The sequence below is a fragment of the Eriocheir sinensis genome, chromosome 9 (assembly GCF_024679095.1).
Source record: "Eriocheir sinensis breed Jianghai 21 chromosome 9, ASM2467909v1, whole genome shotgun sequence".
In the NCBI taxonomy this organism is placed as follows: Eukaryota; Metazoa; Arthropoda; class Malacostraca; order Decapoda; family Varunidae; genus Eriocheir; species Eriocheir sinensis.
Window position 1 is genome coordinate 16,416,747 of NC_066517.1, and position 19,858 is coordinate 16,436,604.

General features: G+C 42.2%; 1 protein-coding gene across 2 annotated transcripts in view; it reads left to right on the top strand.

Annotated features, from left to right (window-relative positions):
- The first annotated feature begins 8,991 nt into the window (after positions 1 to 8,991).
- The window catches only part of LOC126996015 (uncharacterized), a 58,838-nt gene continuing 47,971 nt past the window's right edge, over positions 8,992 to 19,858 (top strand). Inside the window, exon 1 of one of the 2 annotated variants that reach the window (XM_050856003.1) lies at positions 8,992 to 9,258. The gene's annotated coding sequence lies outside the window, so the exon portion shown is untranslated. The remainder of the gene's footprint in view (positions 9,259 to 19,858) is intronic. The other variant, XM_050856004.1, reaches the window with a different exon arrangement.

Sequence of the window (19,858 nt, forward strand, 5' to 3'; positions counted from 1 at the left end):
GCTACTGTGCTATTAATTATGAGGTAAAACAATTCATCCTTGACCATTATATTCTCTTCCTCATCCTCCTCAACCTCCTTTTCTTCCTTATTCAAACTCACTTCCCGCTATTCTCTTCCTCATCCTCACCAACCTCTTTTTCTACCTTATTCAAACTCACTTCCCGCTTATTTTTTCCCTCTACGGGGTTAGTTTTGGAGGGTAATGGAGATGTTTGTGTGTGTTTTTATAAGGTATAAGGCAAACTAACTCATTCCTGGTCATTCTTTTCTCTTCCTCCTTCGCCTCCTCATCCATTTTGATCCCCGTCTTATTCAAACTCATCTGCAGCTTGTTTTCTCTCTTCTGCGTGAGATACTGGGGTAATGAGCTTATCTTTCTGCTTTACTGTAGGTTATAAGGTAAAATAATGCATCTTTGGTTAGAATATCCGTCATCTCATCTTCCTCCTCATCCTCCCTGTTCCTTCATCTTATTTAAACTGACCTGCTGCTTGTTTTTCCCACCTCCGTGAAGCATTGCGGTTTATGTGGTTACGTTTATGTTTTACTGTAAGGCATACGGCAGAAAAACTCATCTTTGGTCAGTCTTTTTTCTTTCTCTTCCTCGACCTCAGCCTCCTTGTCCCTCCACCTTATTTAAACTCCCCTGCTGCTTGTTTTTCCTTCCTCCATGAAGTGTTGCGGGTTATAAGGTTAGGTTTATGTGTTACTGTTAGGTGTATGGTAAACTAACTCATCTCTGGTCACTTCTTTATCCTCCCTAGCTCACCCGCCTAATTGAGATCATCTACCATTTGTTTTGTTTTTTCGTCCTAAATGAATTAATGAGGGTTTTGAAGATGTGTTTTTGTATTACGAGCTCATCTTTTGGTCATTTTTTCCTCTTCCGGCTTCTCTTCATTATCATCATCAGCAGCAGCAGCAGCTCTCCACATGATTGAAAACTCTTCCACTTGTTTTCCCTCCTACTAGTTGTTGAAAGAAAGAATGTATTAGATTTTCTTTTTTTTAATATTATACAAACTTCTATATATACTTCATTCTTTCCTTCCCCATCCTCCTCCATCCCTCTCTGAATTCCCACCTTGTTCAAATTTACTAACCTGCCACTTGTTTTCCCCTCCTGTGTTAAATGGTGCGTGTTATGAAGTTATTTTGATGTATTTAGTGTTTTGCTGTTAGGTATTATAAGGTAGACTAACATATTTCATCACTTTCGTCCTCTGTTCCTCGTCCTCGTCTCCCCGCCTCATTCAAACTAGCCAAGCAATTGTTTTACCGTCTTGATATGTTGCTTGTTTGGCGAGTTTTAAAGGTTATTTGTTGGATTATGTGAGCCAAACTTCGTAGGCTAGTCTTTCTTAACAACTTGTATGGCTTCTCCCTCTTCATCTCCCTGTCTCCCCACCTTGCTAAAACTCACCTGCCCTTTTGTTATCCCCTTTTACGTGATGTTTTGTATGTTTGAAAGGTGTTTTTGTGTTTCTTATGATTTTATTGTAATGTATAATGTAAACTAACTCATTTAGTCACTTTTTTTCACCCTGTCTCACATTCTTGCCGTATTCAACCTTATTTATTTATTTTTTTCCCTTTCTTTGTAAAGTATTGCATGTTTTAAAGATGTTCTGGTGTTTGTTACTACTTTACTGCAAGGTGAAGTAACTCATTTGGTCACTCTTTACTCTCCGTCTCCTCTCCACCTCCTCGCTTTATTCATGCTTGTAATATTATATCTCCTGTTTTCCCACATCCTGCGTGAACTATTGCATGTGTAAAGGTGTTTTCGTGAGTTTTCGTGTGTGTTTTTGTTGTTGTTGTTGTGAAATGCGAGATAAACAAGGTTATTTTTTCTCATCCCTCATTTCCTGCTCCTCTTTCTCCCTCTCTTTCCCTCCCTCATTCTCTCTCCATCCCGTTTGCATTTTTGTTGACAGTAGAGGAAGCAGCTCAAGGGCAAAAATAAAAGCAAAACATGAACGCCCGCCCGCCTTATTCAAGTTCACCTGCCTCTTACTTTCCCTTCCCACGTAAACTATTGCATGTGTTTTAGGTGTTCTTTGTGTGTGTGTGTTTGTGTGTTTGTAATTGTTATGATGTAAAGTATAAGGTGAACGAACTCATTTGGTCACTCTTCCCTCTTCGTCTTCACCTCATTCGCATTATTCAAAGTCATTTTCACTCTGTTTTCCCTTCTGCGCGAAATGTTGCGTGTATTATGGTATTACGTGTTTTTTATATTTATTTTTAATTGTGGGGTATACGACAATCTAGGTCACTCTTCCTCCCCCCTCACAAGTCGCTCCTCATTCTCCTTCTCTTCCTGTCCCCTCCTCTCTCTGTATTCAAAATCCCCCCCCCAAACACACACGAGAAGTATCATTACCAAAGCACAATGTTATAATATTTTACAACCCCATAATTTTCAGCAGAACACGAGACTATCTTTAAATCTGATATCAAACTCACTTGCCTAACTAATGCTGCACTTGTAAAAATTCTAAATTCTTCCCTGCTTTTAACAACGACTTCTATCCACACGAAAATTACATGGTATTATCACTTTTTACGACACCATAATTACACGTATATTGGCTTTTGATGCCTTTAACTTGAAGACATTAATAAATAAACGAACTTACCCGGGAGAGTTTGTACTTTTTAGCTTCCATTTTCCTTACACATGAAGAATTACAGCAAAATAGCTTCAGTTTCTTTCTACCCAATTTTGGTTGTCAGTGCCTTGAACATATCTATAAACTAACGAACTTGCTTGACAAATCTTATACATCTAAAACTCCGAACATTTCTCATACCCATGAAGAATAGAAGCACAATAACATCGCCTTTTCCTACTTTATAATGTCTCAAAAAGGCTTTATAATTTGAGCAAACGGATAAAGAGACAAACTTGCTTGACAAATCTTTCTACTTCCAAACGATAAAACTTTCAACGTCTCCTCCACTTTTTTACGTCTACTTATGAAACGTATGAAAAGTCTAGACGATACTATCCTTGCATAAATCGATATTCCATCAAAGAGTGAGTTTTACGCTTCCGTCACAATGGAGCGTTCGCGTTCATTCATGACTCAGTCTCACAACCATAGAGTAAGTATATTTTATTCTTATTCCGATCATTAGTTTATTTGTCGTTTTTACTCTCTACTGATCTTTCATGCTTCATTTCTTTATCTTCATTTTCTTGCTCATCGTTTATTTTGTTACTTAGTCTACGTCCTCCTTCCATTTTGCACTTTCATTTTCTCGTATTCCTTGTAAACACTAAGTTCTTGTCATATTTTATTTACCTGCGCTCTCTTCGCTCATTGTCTATTTTGTTACTCTTTTTACGTCTTCCTTCCCTTTGGCACTTTCATTTTATCGTCTTCTTTATAAACAATCGTCATCTTTTGTTTTCCTGCCTTTCTTTTTTCCGTTTATTACATACTTGCTTTCCCTACTTTACTCCTTTTCCTCCATAGTCATCCTCTCTCAACTGATTTGCATTATTCATTTAACTTTCTCCTTACCTCATTAAACACTTCTTTCTCGTAGTCACGCTTCTGTATTATAATTTCACTCTTCTGCGAAATTTTCAACTTTTTCCCTCTTTTTCCCCTATGGTCCTCCTCGTTCTGCTGATTTGTATTGCTCATTTAACTTTCTCCTTACCCCATTAAACACTCCTTCCTCGTCATCACGTTTCTGTATTCCAAATTTTACACTTTTACACTATTTCAAACCTTTTTATCACTTCTTTTCCTTCACAATTCTTATCTTTTTACTGGTTTGTGTTATTTTCACGTTTCTGTATTACAAATTTTACACTTTTACACTATTTCAAACCTTTTTATCACTTCTTTTCCTTCACAATTCTTATCTTTTTACTGGTTTGTGTTATTTATTGAACTTTCTCCTCACCTTATTAAACACTTCTTTTTCGTAATCACACTTATGTATTATAATTTATTACGCTTCTACGAATTTCAAACTCTTTCTCTTCTATTATTTCCTTGCAACACTTCTTTCCCTCTTTCTACCTGTTTGCATTATTCATTCAACTTTCTCCTTACACTGTATAAACACTTCCACGTATAACCTCGCTTCCGTATTACAATTTTAAACTTCGATGCCATTTCAGACCCTTCCTATTCCATTCTGGGAGTCCATTACGGTACTCCCAGCGCCCTCCCTCTCGACCCTCTCACAGCCATGTCAGTCGGTTCTCGCTGACATGTTCAATTAGCCCATCACATTAATGAACGGCTAACGATAACGGGCTTGTGTCCCTCACCCCAGCCAGGCGACCCACGGAGGAAAGTGTAAAAAGTAAAAGGTAAAGTTGGGAGGATACAATTTACCTGCGCGTGGCGGCGGTGCTCATCTCCTTCACGTTGGCTCTTTGAACACAATATATGACGCAGTAATTGACTTCCAGAATTGAATGAAAGAAAGTTTGAAGTAGCGTAGAAGTGTAAAATTGTGTTACATAAGAGTGGTTACGAGGAAGAAGTTTTTGTTAATAAGGTGAGGATAAAGTTAAATGAATAATACAAACAGGTAGGAAGAGGAAAAATGTGAAGGCAAAAGAGTGCAACAAGGAGAGAATGGAATTAAAAAGTTTACAATGATGTATAAGTGTAAAACTGTATGTAGAAAAGTGAAAGAATAAGAGAGTAGTAATAGAAAAAAAAGGAAGAACAAGAACAACAAGAACAAACGGAACCAATTGAAGAAAAAAGAACAAGAAGAACCCAAAAGAAGAGAAACAAGAAGAACTAACATGACAAGAACAAGAACTAGAAGAACAAAAACAAGAACACAAACAAAAATAAGAACATGAATACGAACAAGAAGAACAAGAGAAAAAGAAGAGGAAGGAGCGACGAGCGACGAACACAGAGAAGAAGGGCAAGAAGACAGCGAAAAATAAGGGCAAAGTGTTACGGATGGTCCCACGGGGTGACCTCAGGTGAGCGACGGGGCGACAGCCAGGTAGAGTGTGACCTTTACGAAACACAGGTAAGTAAACGGTCTGTTGTTGTTGTTCCCGTTGATGCTGGTGATGATGCTGTTGTTGCTGCTGCTGCTGTTACCTCTCTATATCTGTCTGTTTGTTTGTTTGTTTCCCTGTTTGTGCCTTTGTGTGGATGTGTTTACGGTTTTACTAGTCTGTTTGTTCACGTCTGTTGTTTGTTTTTGCTACCTCGCTTTGTTTGTTTGTTTGTTTTCTTGTATGTGCGTGTCTGTTTTTTTGGTGTGTGTGTGTGTGTGTGTGTGTGTGTGTGTGTGTGTGTGTGTGTGTGTGTGTTATTTTCTCGTTTTGGGGGATCTGTTTATCTGTCTGTTGCTAGTTGCTGCTACCTCCTCGCTTTGTCTGTTCGTCTGTCTGTCTGTTGTCTCGCTCGCTGTCTGTTTGTTTGTTTTTCTCTTTATTTGTGGTTTTGTCTCTGTCTGCATGTCTGTGTTCATGTGTTCTTGGATTTTGTTTGTTTTTATGTTTGTCTGTCTGTCTTGTAGGCTGTTTTTTTCTTTTTTTTTCTTTTGTTATGTTCTTGTTTTATTCTATATATTTTTTTTTTGTGGATTACCCCTTTGTTTTTGACTTGCACCAGTATTGATCTTCCGCCAGTAATAGGCCTAATAATAATAATAATAATAATAATAATAATAATAATAATAATAATAATAATAAATAGTAATAATAACAATGGCATCCTCGTGAAGACAGAGGTGACCTGCAACACGTGGTCACACTCATACTTCCCGGGGTCACGTGAGGCGTGTGATGTGACCTGTGGGCGTGTCAGGTCAACGCTGCGCTGCCCCCCGTGAGTGTGACCTCCAGGGGGTGTCGCAGGGCCTCTATCCGTTTACCCCTGTGACCTAGGGCGCCGCTGGGCCTGGCTGGGAGCCTTGCCCTGGGTCGTGTTCCCTGGGTCACGGTAAACGGGTCACAGACGATATTCCCTGCTAAAGAATCGATCACAAGGATATCATTTTGTTCCGTCCTCCATTCTTGCGTGTAACCATGACTAATCCTCGTATATGAGTCTATTTAGTGTGTAGTGTTATTTTTGGTACGTCATGGTCATGTGGTTAGCGGGGGATGTGGGGATAATGGTGTGTAATACGGGGGACTCGTTTGCGCGGCGGAGGGGGACGCGGCGCACACCCAGGTGACGTAAAGCACGCGGTTACCATAACAACAGTCAATACTAACAATGCTGCCAACCTGTTCCCGCACTCTTGAGCCCCATTAATCTTTTAAATACGATACCTTCCCAGAATGTCAAGTACATTTCCAACTCATGAGAATAAGATACACCGGTTTTCATTCATTGATTCTAAAATATTTTGTTCCTTGTTAGGGGGAGATAATTGACCATGAGGCACGGGAGCTGGCAGCCATGAACTGCAACCTGTCCATTGACCAAGGCGGGAACACAAGTCCACCTCTCACGCAACCTCATACTGCCCTCTCTCTACTCTGACGCCCCTCGGAGGTGTGAGGCATTTCCTATAAGATTATCGCAAAGATAAACGGGGTGGCCCCACGACAGACGGTGCGCGCCGGGTGGTGCAAGATAAGGAGTCATCGTACATCGGCCATGGCTCGCTTCGTGAGTCATTCAACGTCTGGGACACGAGTGGGAAAAAAAAGCTCGAAATAACGCGACAATGCACATGAATGCAGACGAAATAGGCAAATCTTTAGAAACGTAACGAAGGCAGCTTCCATTTTGCTGGCGGGAACATAAGTGCGGGGCGCAAGAACAATCATTTATTTGTCAAAACGGTTACGCAATACGAAGGTGCCACTCAGGGATATAACTTTGAAATGAATTCCTTCTTGCTTAGTCACAGCCTTGCCGCAGTCACCGCAGTGCCGACCGTGACGAACCGTAGGAGAAAGACCAAGGAAAAATCAAATCCCTAAGCAGCATGTAAGATGCAACAACGGATGTGGTTCTAGAGACTTTTCCTTTATCCTTCCTTTGGGTATTGTGAGAAGGGTCAAGATAAGTCACGCTCACTGTTTTGTCCGAAATTTGTCGCGCCTCGCCGCCGCCTGACCGTCTTGCGGCAGGGAGGGTCGGGGAGCGAGGCCGGATGCGAGGAACTTGAAAACAATAAATGGCTCTGTGAGGGTGAGAGGGGCGTGAGTTATGGAGGGAGGCAATGATCGCGGGGAGAGAGAGAGAGAGAGAGAGAGAGAGAGCAGGACAGGGAGGAGGGAGGGAGGGATAAGGAACTCTCTGTCCAGGCCTTGTTTGGGTATGACGTCATCATCCGGGATACGCCTCTTCGGTTTCCCGCCCAAAAAATAAACAATCCTTCTCAGGTCCTTCGGGTTCTCACCTTCCGGACGTGGTTCTCAGGGCTAGGTTTCCAAGACTGGTCGAGAAAAATTTAATACAGTTTGCGGTGCAGGTAAAAGTTTGGTTTATCGTGGTGAGACCGTGAGTGATTATCCTACGATTGATAAAAAGCCCGATTAATACCACTCTTAAATTCCTGTAGCTAGGTTATGTAGATGCTGCTTAATCAACGACATCCCTTTAAATCCTTATTGTGTAATGTTGGGTCTGTGTGGGGGGACTCTTAAGATCTGTGTATACATACTATATACGTCCAAGGAGTTCTATATATCTCTGTATAGGCCTACGTCCCACACAACACCACGTCCACCAGTATTCACTCCGAAGTGGCCGCTTGCCCAGTCAAGATCTGCTACCAACAGAACTCTTTAAGGCTAAAACTCCATGTGGCGATTTTCAGGGCGTAATCTCTCTCGGTTGCCTCAGCAAATGCTCGCCGCTGTAGCTCGCAATAGAGAACATGCCATTAGCTGAAGGACGCTCCTCCCTTGCTCTTCTAGGTGTCATCTAGAAATGTATACTACTGAGGGTCACGAATCGAACTAGGGGCTTTAGAAAAGAAGTTAGCAAACCAACTGAGCCACTGATGTGCTAAAAAGTAACCGTGTCTGAGGCCACTTCTTCGGCACATAACCTAGCTGACACCTCGATCTCACACTGTGGAAATGAAGATTTTTTACTGCGTTATTGCAGTTTTTCTGATGCTAGGTTTTATCTACGTTTAGTCATTATGCCACTGAGTTGTACCCAGATAAGCCCCGGCAGAGGGAGTGTGAGATGAGTTAAGAGGAGCAGACACATAGCTTGTCGCTCCACAGCCTGCTGGAGTGGAGGGCGAGCGGACGATGGGAGAGCCTCGCTGCCCCGCCACTTGTCAGTCATGATTCATCGACCTTCCCCGCGCCACCTTTGAGTGCCTAGACTACAGCGCACCCCCCTCCTAACATAGCAAGTTCATGTAGCACTCACGTAATAGGACATCAGACAGAGGTTTATGTTCCCCTTCCTGAGGCAAATTGTCTTTGGGCAGACAGGTTAACCATATGCGTTGTTTGTTATTTTTTTGTGAAGAGATAATGAATGAAAAAACAGGGGCTACTTGAAGAAAAGATATATTTAAGGTACTTCTCACACATACATATTAAATTGTCACACAAATGCGGCAGCATCTAAAAAGAAAAAAAAATAGAGGCGACAATATGTTGCAGTTACCCACTAAAACAAAACTTTCTTTCGTGAGCCAGACAATATTTTTATACCCAGACTCATACAGCCGCGAACAACTTACTCAAAAGACGGGGCGAGAAAGCCAATCGAAGCTCAGATGTCTGGGGGTCAGGAACTTTCTAATAACCTGCAAAATAAAAAAAACTAAATGAACGGAGAAGAGAAAACGTAACGAAGACACGCGAAACAGGTAGAAAATAACACGCGTAAACAAATCCGAGCCAGGATGTGCCCAACAAAAAACGGAGACTTGACAGAACGGCGCGAACTGACACTTCTCATTTACGCCCAGTTGTGAGCTACTGCCAATACTACTCGTGAAAACCGCATCGACTGGAGGCCTAGGAGGAGGAGGAGGAGAGAAGAGAGAGGCGTGGTGGTGGGGAGGGGGAGCGGTCAGTCAGCTGGTGTCTGACTGGGGGCCCAAGGCAGTTGCAAGCCACACTGACCCACTCCCAACGCCAGTGTCTTGCCAGGTGTTGCGGAAGGAGGATGTGCTTACGTAGGCTCTCCTCCTCAGCGGACTGTACTTCGCCTTATAGCTACGCCCATTTTGGACTCTTGTAGTGACCTCCCAACTCCGTGCCATTACCCAGGAGGCATTTTTATCAACAGCCGAGTTCAACTTTCATCTGTCTAGTCACGTAAGTTGAAAAAAAGTTATAAAGAGTGTGTGGGTGCGTGCGTGAGTGTGAAATAGTGGTCAAGAAATGTAAATAAGTAAAAGGAGATGTTCTTAATGGAAAATGTGAGGTGGGTTGTCTGCTTGCGTTTCTACGGAAGGTGATTTTTTTTTTATTATCTGATTTTTCGTTTTCTTCGTGGTCTCGATAACTTTCTCTGCTGGCGCGCACGTGAGAGGCTGCCGGAAACTGACTGACCAGCATGTGTGTGTGTGTGTGTGTGTTCTGCTTCTCAGTTTGGTTTGGTTTAAGTGGGTGAGAAACTTATCATGGTCGGTGCTCACGGATTAAATGTGTGAAGTGTGAAGTGTGAAGTGTGTGTGTGTGTGTGTGTGTGTGTGTGTGTGTGTGCCTCTTTGTTTGTCTTTTCTCTATCTAACTGTCTATATAACTACCTACTTACCTATCTATTTACCTGCCTACTTACCTACCTTCCTTCTGACCTCTCTCTCTCTCTCTCTCTCTCTCTCTCTCTCTCTCTCTCTCTCTCTCTCTCTCTCTCTCTCTCTCTCTGTCTATCTTCCTGTCCCGCCACCTACCTGTTACCTGTTTGTGTCACCTCATTGTCTACCTATCTCTTTACCTCTCTCTCGGTTTACCTGTCTATCTACCTACCTCACTCTCTACCTACACACCTTTCTGTCTGCCTACTTACCTACCTACCTACCTCTTCACCTATCTAATTACCTATGAACCTGTACGTCTACCTATCTACTTGTATTTGTACCTACCTGTATCCAATTAGCGCTTAGAACACTCACTAGCGCCAACATATCTACCTGTATCTACCTGTATAAATATCTACTTACCTACTTACCTACCTGTGTTCTTCCGTGTATGTATGTATGTATGTATGTATGTATGTCAGTGGGTTTACTGTCTGTACCCACCTGTCTAAAAGTTCTTACGTGTCTTACCTTCTCCCCTTTACTCCCCTCTCTCCCCACCGTTCATGCCCCTCTCTCCCCACCATTCACGCCCCTCTCTCCCCCCCCCATTCACTCCCCTCTCTCCCCTCCCCCTTCCTATCACTCACGGTCAAGGTCACGGTGGAGGCATTACGTACGCGTCCTCAAGGCCCCGTGGAGGTCAAAAGTCACCAGTTAACAACCACGTGTGTTCACTAGGGAGCCAGCGTGACTGATTGGGGGGAGAGGGCAAGGGGTAGGGATGGGTAAGAGGGGAAGGTGAAGGGAGGAGGAGCTCAGTGAAGGGTAATAGGTGTGAATGGGTGGTGACAGTAGGGAAGGGGTAAGGGGGTGGAAGATGAGGTATGGGTAAGGAAGGAAGTTATGGGAATGGGAAGGAAAGTAAAAGGGTGGTTAATGGGTAAATGACTAAATCTATGAAGGTAAAATAGTAAAATGCAAAAAGGTGTGTTAGGAGTGAATGGTTGGTGACACTGGGGAAGGGGGAAGGGTGGGAAGATGAGGTATGAGTAAGGAAGAAGAATAGAAGGAAAAAGAGGATGAAGTAAACTGAAAAAGAGGAGTAAAATAATAGAAAAAAAGGGAGAATAAAAAGAAGGAAAGTAAAAGGGAGAATATGGGTAAATAACTAAAGCCAGGTGAAATGATGGGTAAAGAAATGGGTAGTGGATGTATCAATGGTATGGGAGGTGAAGTTGAGTAAATTAGTAAGGGGAAAAGAGTAAGTAATGAGTACAGTGAATAGAGAGTAAAGGGGAGGGTGATGATGAGTCGGGAAGACGGTAAGAGAGGATGATGAAGGAGTGCGTGAGGGGAAATGAGTAAGTAATGGGAATATACGTAGGGGATTAAGGAGAGGGAGATAATGGGTTTGGAAGAGGATAAGGAAATGATAAAAGAGTGGATAGTGGGAAATGGAGCGATGGGGATATGCGTATGTGCGTAAGGTGAGGTTTGGAAGATAATAAGAGGATGGTGGAGTGGACAGTGGGAAATAGAATGATGGAAATATGCCTAAGGGAATAAGGGGTGGGAGATAAGGGTGTTTAAGGGTAGGTAAGGGTGTAATAAGAAGTAGATTGGGAAGGATAATTCATGTACAAAGTGTTAAGGGGACTGGAAAGAGAGTAATAGAAGTTAAGGTTAGCTGAAAGGAGGTTCTAAAGGGTAGCAAATGGGATAAGGGGTTACGAGAGGATGCAAGGAATAACTAATGACCCACAGGTAGGTGAAGGTGTCAAAAGGTAAACAGGTAAAGGTGAGGAGATGAGTACTGTATAATGAGAGGGAGGAAAGGGAGGAGAGGGCAGGTATCAGAGTAAATGAAGGTAGGCGAGGAAGGTAAATAGGCAGGTGCGTGAAGGTAAAATTTGATGTATTGGGGAGGAGGAGGGGAGAGGGGGGGGGGGGATGAAGGAGTGTGTTGTGTTTGTAGGAAGGGGAACGCGGTGGTACTGAGGGCAAAGAGGAAGGAAAGAGGGGACGGAAGGGGAGGAGGAGGAGGAGGAGGAGGAGGAGGAGGTGGTGGTTGGGTTATAGCCGTGGTGGTGGTGGTGGTGGTAGTAGTGGTGCTGGTAATGTTTGTAATTTACTTGTTTGTTTTGTTTATGTTGACGTGTGCTTATGTTTGTTTGTGTTAAGACGTGTGTGTGTGTGTGTGTGTGTGTGTGTGTGTGTGTGTGTGTGTGTGTGTGTGTGTGTGTGTGTTATGGCTTAGTTATTTGTGTTATGTTATGTTGTTGTTTTTTTGCTTTTGTTTGTTATTATTAATGTTGTTGGTTTTGGTATTGTTTGTTGTATTTGTTGTTGTTGTTGTTGTTGTTTATATTGTTGTTGTTGTTGTTGTTGTTGTTGTTGTTGTTGTTGTTGTTGTTGTTGTTACCTGTGCAGTGGCAAGGTGAGTGACCAATAACCTGCGGGCAGCACTCGTCCTCCTTACCTGGCTGGCCTCACCTGTACAGGCTTCCTACGTTTCGCGAAGCAAGAATGTTCAGAATGTCCTGATTGTTTGCAAAAACTACAGGTGAGAGATGCCTTACTTTGTGCCTGCAATGCTGCGGCTGTTGCGAGGGGTTGATGGTGAGGGTGTTCTTGAACCTTGACTTCTAACTCTGAGACGAAGTCAACCAACTTCCCGTTCGGTTTGAAAGCCAAAGAAAGGGCAGAACGGCGGTTCTTCTCTGAAATATGAAATAAGTAAAAAAACAACTCGAAAGCTGTCTTCACCTGATGCTTTTGCATACAGCCCCCTGGAAGCCAGAGCGCGTCTTCTAGGCTCTTGACACAGTCAACCGCCAGCTGATTTGCCTCAATCATGGGGTCCTAAATCGGCTTTGTTGAGGAATTTATTTGGAGGGACTCAACCGTGTGTGCCATCTGTCTAACGATGCTTGGTTTATTCCCGCCCCCGAAGATTTTTATGAAATTCCCTTTAAAAACCTCATAGTTTACTCCAATGTCTCCCGAAGCGAACGCTGAGGACTGCATCAAATTCAGTGCCCGAGAGCCTGGAAATAAACGGGACCGAATGAAAGCGATTTTATCATGATCTTCCGTAATGGAGGAATTTACGATGGCAGACTCACAAAGATCTAGGAACTGTCTCGCCGAAAAGTCATGATCTTCCGTAATGGAGGATTTTACGATGGCAGACTCACAAAGATCTAGGAACTGTCTCGCCGAAAAGTCGGTCTCGCCGCCAGAGAATTGCCGAATACTGGCGTGAGTTGGAATGCCCCAAATCGGGGGAGGGGGAAAGTGGGGTGGGGCCCTGGCAGGAGGGGCGGGAGGTGGATCGTCAGGCATTTTGATCGGCTGAGTGGGGGTTAAGTATTCAGACGAACCCGGAGGTGAAGGGGCTCTTTCCCTTGGTAGTGAAGAGTATGTAGCACCAGAACGTAAGTTTACAACATTTAAATCATCGGTGTCTGCACCGTGCTCCAATTCCTCCTCACTTGAAGGACGAGCCAACTGTTTAAAGGTGTCGCGTAGGCCCGTTGGTGGCTCGAGGCTTGACGCCTGGTGAGTTGCTTGTAGCTGGCGCCTGGTGAGTTGCCGCGGACGGCTGGCTTGTGACTCCTTCCTTCCTTCTACGCCTGTCCCCGGAGTTTGTTGGTGAGTTCTCGTGGCTTGGAGCTTGGAGGAGAACGAGGTAGCGAAGGCACAGGCGCGGTGGTGACCGCTGCCAACCAAATGTAACGGGCTTGCCGGGGTGCGTTTAAAGGGCGTTGATTAAGACTTCAGCTTCCTTAAGGCGAATTATATTCGTAGCCTATATGTACAAGAAGCGTCGTAGCGAGAGCGACTCCGTTGTGTGTCAGTCGGACTCTCGTGAAGGAGTCACGAGTTACAGGTTGGAAAATAATTGTTACGATTGGTCACGTACGTCAAGGTGACCTCCACGCACTATGAAATGCGATGTATACAAAACTGAGACGGTAAACACTGACGGACGACATTCCTATAAGGTGGCGTGATCTATCTGTCGTGGGTTTTTTCCATTGACAATTGTATGCCTAATTCGTGATGATATTAAATAATAATAATAATACGTTGACATCCTACTATAACACTGTTATTGTTGAAGTTGATGATATTTTTGTTGTTGCCTTAAGTGGGAGAGCTTAGACATTCATATAGAGAACACGGTCAAGTTAAAAGAATGTGTGCAGGAGTAGGGGGAGGAGGAGGAGGAGGAGGAGGTATAATAAAAGGTGGAACTGTAGCAGGAAGTGGTGACTGAAAGGGACGAAGAAGGGCAAAAGGAATGTGACTTTGTGGAATAGAAGGAAAAAGAGGATGAAGAACACTGAAAAAGAGGAATAAAATAATATAAAAAAAAGAAGAAGAAAAAGAAAGAAACACAGGAGTTGGAATGGTGGAGGGACAGGAGAAGGACGAAAAAGGTAAAGATTAATCAAGAAAGTTAAGAAGTTGAAGATAATGATGATGATGATGACAATGATGATAATGCGGAAAAGGAAACGGAGGTCAACATAAAGAAAAAGACACAATTACATGGGTTATAGTGTGTGTGTGTGTGTGTGTGTGTGTGTGTGTGTGTGTGTGTGTGTGTGTGTGTGTGTGTGTGTGTGTGTGTGTTTCTCGTTTTGTCCACTTAGTGTTGTTTTTGTTCCTTTGATCCCTTACTGTTGATATTGTTCTTGCATTTATGATTATTATTCTTATTGTCATTTCCTTTTCCTTTTTTTTTCCTTATTTTATTTCCTTCAATTTACGTTCCGTGCGGTGACTTATTTTCCAGCAGCAATAAAAACGAGAATATTATAACTGTGCATTCCAGAGTGTTGCGTATGTTTGCTTCTGTTTGTGTTTGAATTTGTTTGGTTTTAAAGAGATTGATAGTTAAATATGTAGTTTGATAGAGATATATAGGTAGATTTAAATATATAGAGAGAAATGCTAGAAAGAGGAAAAGTAGTGTGTTTATGTGTGTGTGTGTGTGTGTGTGTGTGTGTGTGTGTGTGTGTGTGTGTGTGTGTGTGTGTGTGTGTGTGTGTGTGTGTGTTGTTTGGTGGTGATGTGTCCTTAAGGAGGTAGGTAATAAGGTTTGACTACTTCACTGCCTACGACTTTAACGCTTTCATTAGGAGAGTATCAAGACACCTCTCCATACGATTTTGACCCTCTTTCGGTTACTCTATCAACTATTTACAGCAGCACCATTTGCAGTCCTTTTTTTTTTGTCTAATCCTTATTTTGCCCTTTAGCTGCCTCCTTTCGTCCTGTAAAAAACAAAAACAAAAAAATCGCTCCCATTAACCACTTTTTTTTTTTTCATTTTTGTTTCCTCTTTCCTGTCTGAAACTCTATTGATGTTTTTTTTCGGTTTCCTTACTTTTTAATATCATGTTTCTTCCGTTCCTCTAGATTAGATAAGTAGATAGATAACGAACCTGTCTACTCGTGGAAAACAAAATATTTGAACGCTTCTATATAGGTTAGATATATCCGGGTTAAGTTTGAGGGTTCACTGTTCTATTTATTATTGTGTAGAGTCAGGAAATGGCTTTACACTTATTTGTGTTTTCACTCTTTTTCCTCCTTCTGCTCAATTTTCTGTGATAAACGTGAATTCGCTACAGGTCTATTCTAGCTTTAAATTTGACCCTCTCTCTCGGCGTGTTCCTCCATTCACGTTTGAGGGAGAGACATTTTTAAGGAAGCTCTTATTATCTTTCTTCACCCGCGTGTTAAGAGTCTTTTCAACGAGGAGATTGTCGCCTCGAAAAGCTATTTTGACCGAGAGTCTTTGAGGCGGGGGGAGGGAGGGGTGTGTGAATATTGATTTCCAGGTGTGTGTGTGTGTGTGTGTGTGTGTGTGTGTGTGTGTGTGTGTGTGTGTGTGTGTGTTTAGCGGTACATAATCATCTTTCCGTGCTTTTATCAACGACTACTACTACTACCACTACTACTACTACTGCTGCTACTACCCGAAAAGTGAAGAAGACTTGTTTGTAATTCAACACACGATTTCCCGTCCAGTTCCTGATGTGCACAGAGGCGTGGAGGGTTTGGTGCACATATGTACGTTTATAGGGATTGCCTGCTGGACGTACACACACACACACACACACACACACACACACACACACACACACACACACACAGACTCACACACATTGGTTCTGGCTTAGTTATGACTTATTACTACTACTACTACTACTACTACTACTTCTACTACTACTACTTCTACTACTACTACTACTACTACTACTACTACTACTACTACTACTACTACTACTACTACTACTACTACTACTACTACTACTACTACTGGTATTACTGCTGCTGATGCTACTTCCTTATCTCTCTTCTTCCTCTTCCTCTTCCTCTTCCTCTTCTCCAATATTCCTTTCCTTTTGTTTCCCTCTTTCTCTCTTCCCTTCTTCCCTCCCTGCTTTTCCTCCTCCTAACCCACTTCCCTCCTCTCCCTCCCTTTCTCCCCCTCCCCTCCTTCCTCAAGTATGTAGTTGTAGAGTAATAAAATTCACACACACACACACACACACACACACACACACACACACACATCAGACGGAGAAATTTTCGATGTCAAGTCTTCCTCTTCCTCCTCCTCCTCTTCTTCTACCTGGCAGTTTATGCAAAAAAGAATGACACTAAAAACTAGTTGGTTGAGTATCGTAGAAGATAATCTAAAAAAAAAAAAATGAGAAAACGTTCCCATCTTTTGCTGTTTTTGTTTTTGTTGTTGAATTACATAGAATTACATAGAAAATCAGACCACACAGACCCCATGATCCAGACTAGGTGGTCTGTCCTTAAACCTAAGTTATTTTACATTGATCAGATGGCTCCAAAACGTTGCTTTTCTACTCTAGTTAATATTAAGTTCAAGGAAGTGACGGTCGAGCTTGTTTTTAAAGGAGTCAATCGTGCTACACTGGACCACTGATGGTGGGAGCTTATTCCATTCTCGCACTACAACGTTGGTGAAGAAAAATTTTGTGCAGTCTGAATTTACTTGACTACATTTGAGTTTTATGCCATTGTTCCTCGAGAGAGAGAGAGAGAAAGAGAGAGAGAGAGAGAGAGAGAGAGAGAGAGAGAGAGAGAGAGAGATGATATGAAAAAAAAAAGTAGAATACCCAGACCTGGAGGAAAGGTGGACGTGAGGAGGAGGAGGAGGAGGAGGAGAAGGAGGAGGAGGAGGAAGTGGAAGAGAAGGAGGAGGAGGAGGAGGAGGAGGAGGAAGTGGAAGAGAAGGAGGAGGAGGAGGAGGAGGAGGAGGAGGAGGAGGAGGAAGTAAGGCCTGGAAGGAGGAATCTCTTGTCTGTTTTTTACTCTCTCTCTCTCTCTCTCTCTCTCTCTCTCTCTCTCTCTCTCTCTCTCTCTGTGTGTGTTCGACATCCACAAATTAGCCACAGTCTTGTTTTACTTCCTGTGTTCCGCCTCTTTCCTTGCTTTCAGTCACTCCACTTTCCATGCATGAGAAAACAACGCGAATACAACAACATGATTAAAACAACAGGACTTAGTGGGTGAATTAATATCTAGAATAACTGTTATACTCCTACAGACAGATAAATAGTGAAGATATAGACACACATACACTATCTTCATATCTTGCACTCAGTTACTCTATTTTCCATGTACGAGAAGGTTGTTAACGTTGAATATGTAGGTAATTATGTATATCTAACTTTATTGACTGGTGTGCTCTTATAGAAGGATAGTTAAACACACAAGCAATTCCCCATAACTTGCATTCAGTCATTCTAGTTTCAATGCAGGAGAAGATAGCGTGGCATAACTAGGAAATATATACAGCTAGATTATCAAATGTTCTGGTATACTCTTATAGAAGGATAGTTAAACACACAAGCAATTCTCCATAGCTTGGTTTCAGTCACTCTAGTTTCAATGCAGAAGAAGATATCAGCGTGGCATAACTAGGAAATGTATATAGCTAAATTATCAAATGTTCTGGTATACTCTTATAAATGGATAGTTAAACACACAAGCACATTATAACAACTTGCATTTAGTCAGTCCAGTTTCCATGGACGAAGATATACTAACGTGGAACAAGGAAGTAAATATATATAGCTAAATCATCAACTTCTGGTATTCTCTTATAAACGAATAGTTAACACACAATCGCTTTACATATTGCTTTCAGTCATTTCAGTTTCCATCAACGAAGATATACTAACGTGGAACAAGGAAGTAAATATATATAGCTAAATCATCAACTTCTGGTATTCTCTTATAAACGAATAGTTAATTGGATGACTCTTTGTTGGCATTTTCTCTTTTTTTTTGTGTGTATGAGCGATGTGTTGTGTACGGGTCTCTCTCTCTCTCTCTCTCTCTCTCTCTCTCTCTCTCTCTCTCTCTCTCAGTACGTGTTCCCCGCTTCCTTGCTTTCAAACGATAGAAAGTCAATTAAGCCTCATTATCATCCCACGTCTAAACTATTGCAAGTGTGGGAATTGGGGAAGTGGTTTCTTTCCTCTCAGTCTTTGTCTGTCTCTAAATTCAATTATGTATTTTTCTTTTATCTATCTATTTGATTGTCTGTCTATCAATATTCATCTGCTCATATTTTGTCTATCTATCTGTCTTTCTATCTATCTATCTATCCATCCATCTATCTATCTGTCTATCTATCTATCTATCTATCTATCTATCTATTTATCTATCTATCTATTTATCTATCTACCTGTCTATCTATCTATCTATTTATCTGTCCATCTATCTATCTGTCTATCTATCTATCTATCTATTTATTTATCTCCATCTGTTATATCTATTCATTTATCTACCTATCCTATTGTCGTTCCATCTTTATCTATCTATATGTCTATCTTTCTCTCTGTGTATATATCTATCTATCCACCTATCTACCCTTCTATTATCACCAGTATTTACTCGATTTCTCTCTATCTCTATTCATTTAACTATTTATCTATCCTGTTATCGTCAATATTTACCAGGTCACTCTCTACCTCTCTATCTTTCCATCTATGTATCTATTATCACCAGTATTCACACCAACAAAAGGAATCTACTGTTAATCAAGTCATATACCCCCCCTCTCCCCGCCCCCCAAGCTAAGGGTGAAAGTATAAACACAGGATCGAAGCCAATATAACCATAACCCTGCATTAATTAATCACACGACAGCTGCGACGACGGACAAAGAAGGATCGAAGAGGAGGAGGAGGAGGTGCTAGGCTCGACATCTGCTGGCCCGGCGGATGTCACGTGTTTATCTTCTCCTTCGGTGTCAGAGGATCGCCGCAGGGGGTGGGATGGGCCTCTCTTCATTCTGGCGTCTATAGTTTCCGCGGTGACTCGCTAATTTATGCAGAGTGAGGTGGGGAGTTTGCTATGGGTGTTGGAGATGAATGTTAATAAGTGATGTGGTGTCAAATTCGTCTTCGGAGGGTTGTTGTAGGGGTCTGGCATCTATAATTATGTTTGTGGTTACATACTCTTATATGTCTCGCAAAGCTTTATAGTATGGACAGATGACCCAGTAATAGTATGGGTTGTGTTTATCAATGAAACATCCGTATTATGTGTCAACTGAGCCCTCGTTAAGAACACAAGAACATAGGGAGAGTGCAAGAGTTATAATGGCCTACACACGGCAGCTCCAGCTCAAACTTTCTGCGCCTACACACACATTTGATAAGGTTTTCGTAGGAATGTTATGTAATTATATGTTGAACGCCGCCTTCTCAAACATTTCGAGACCTACACATTCACATTTGACAAGACTTTCGTAGGAGTTGTGTGGGCATTTCCAGGGGTAGTTGAATGACCCTGGTGGTATAGAGTGACGAAGCTTCTGTACCACGAACGTTAAAAAGAAAAAAAAACACTTATGAGAACACGATTATCTCCTTTACGGGGCTTAGGGAAAAGATGGTGAGAGGTGAAAGCGTTGAAGAAAACTGGCATTATATTTTCGCTCCTTGTAATATGACACGACACAGTGAGATTATAAGTAAAGTGTTCCTCCCGAAATTGACCTATCTTTCGGCCACTCCTCTAACTCTTTATAGGAGCAGTGAGTAGCGGGCTTTTTTTTCACATCTGCAACCTTTTTTTTATGCGATTGAACTGACTCCTCTGCTGTA